This window comes from Aedes aegypti, chromosome 3 (assembly GCF_002204515.2).
Source record: "Aedes aegypti strain LVP_AGWG chromosome 3, AaegL5.0 Primary Assembly, whole genome shotgun sequence".
NCBI classification, from domain to species: Eukaryota; Metazoa; Arthropoda; class Insecta; order Diptera; family Culicidae; genus Aedes; species Aedes aegypti.
Window position 1 is genome coordinate 56,805,245 of NC_035109.1, and position 1,850 is coordinate 56,807,094.

Below are 1,850 nucleotides of genomic sequence, written 5' to 3' on the forward strand. Positions count from 1 at the left end.
GTTAGTTTCATTGTGCACAAAATATTTGCTAACGTTTGTCCTACCAATGGATTCGAACGTGGACGCGCCTCTGCTGGTCACTGAGAATGTCGGAAGAAAGAACTGCGAAATAATATCTAGCATGGAGACCACGAATACGCTGGATGTATGCATTGGAAGAGAACCTGGTGTCCCTAAACGTTCGGGACAACTGTAGAAGTATCGCTCAAGACCGACGAAGATGAAGCTCTACAATTCGCCAGGCAATGGCGTAACGCTACGCTGTAGGCATCAAGATCAAGATCAGAGCACGCTATGCCTAATTCAGCAGATTATAAAAATTGAATATACCTCGGATTTTTTTTTCCGCTACCCGCATAAATAAGAACCGTATTAGTACTGTTCCCCAAATTGTCTACAACCATTTGCAACCGTATCTGAATAATTTCTCCTACCATGCCAAGTAACAATAAACCAACCCTACGGCGAACGATTTTGACAGTTTGAGAAACAGTAAATTGGAAAATAACAATGTGCGAAATAGGCGGTTAAGTTATGTAACAATATAAAAACGATGATTTTCTCGAACAAAATTTTTGGTTTCCTGTTTATCAAATGGTGAATATACTGTGCATTTCTTGCCAAATTCAGTGTAAGTCAAACAGTTCAAAAACAATTAAACCATACAATTCGAATGCAAACAAATAACGTATGGGTAATTATTGGTTTATGGTATTTTGTGGTATTTTAACCATACACTAGACTGTTATGTTATGTTTATACTATATACATATATGGGGGAAATATTTTAGCGAAAACAATGAAACAAGTAAAATGTGTGGGAAAATCACTCCAAATAAAAGCTGTTACATCTTAATCAAAAGGTTTTGAAAATGATTGAATGATTGAAGGTGAAACCGTCTTTAGTCTGAAGATAATTGGGACCTCACATTATTCTTGTTACATTGCTTGCTATTCAGAATAAGCTTTCAAATTTAACGTAAATTAATGATTATTTAAAATTTGTCCTTTGCACAATATATTTTGTTCATTTGTATGAAATATTCTTCAAGTTACGTTTGTTGTAAACAAAAATTAAATACACAATTCACAACGCAAAATTTGATGAAAAATCCGGCAGCTTCGAGATGACCTGGCACCATGTCAACCCCTTCCTGGGAATCGTCCGGCTGCTAGTCCCAACGAAACATACCAGTAGGGCTAAGCAGAAACGTCAATTCGAATTTCCGTCCTTTTTTTCACCACACTCCAATGCTGGTTTACACGGCAGATCCAGCAGGCACGGCTAATGCTTTCTCATCCATTTTCCTGTGTTGGTTGTAGTTGAAAACCCGGTGGCGAATGTTTGGTTGCGTTTTTGGCTGTTTTTTCAGCGGCAGCATCGCGAATCCTTTAGAAAAAGAGAATTAGTTGCTATCAAAATCGATTTGATCATTATACTCACCAGTTGTTCGTGATCCGGTACTGGATAATGCCGTATAATAACAAGGAACTGGCAAGACAATTCAGATGAAAAACTTCTCTCCAGGTTTTATTTTTGTTTGTTTTTTTTTTTGCAAACACGCTCAGAGAAACACTACTCAGGATTCACTTTAATTCGTCGAAAAATATTCTTTTGTCATCCATGATCGAAACAGTTTAAAACCACAAATATTGTGTTATTTCACATATTATGCAAAAAGAAAAGAGAATTATACACCAGCTTATGAAAATTACACATAGCCACCTTTACCACCTTGTTAACTTTCTAGCGTGTATAATACAAACGTGTAAACTATTCTAGAAATTGTTAGAAAAATGTAATGTATTGTAAATTGCTCTTGTGTATATGTGTTGCTTGGATAGAGGCA

The 1,850-nt window shown here is 36.3% G+C and overlaps 1 long non-coding RNA gene across 1 annotated transcript; it reads right to left on the bottom strand.

Moving 5' to 3' along the window:
• Nucleotides 1-999: 999 nt before the first annotated feature.
• Nucleotides 1,000-1,559, bottom strand: LOC110679008. The gene is made up of 2 exons (XR_002502133.1): nt 1,445-1,559; nt 1,000-1,390 (listed from the first exon to the last, which is right to left on the bottom strand). It is a non-coding gene; the product is annotated as an uncharacterized LOC110679008 (long non-coding RNA).
• Between the last annotated feature and the right edge of the window lie 291 nt (nt 1,560-1,850).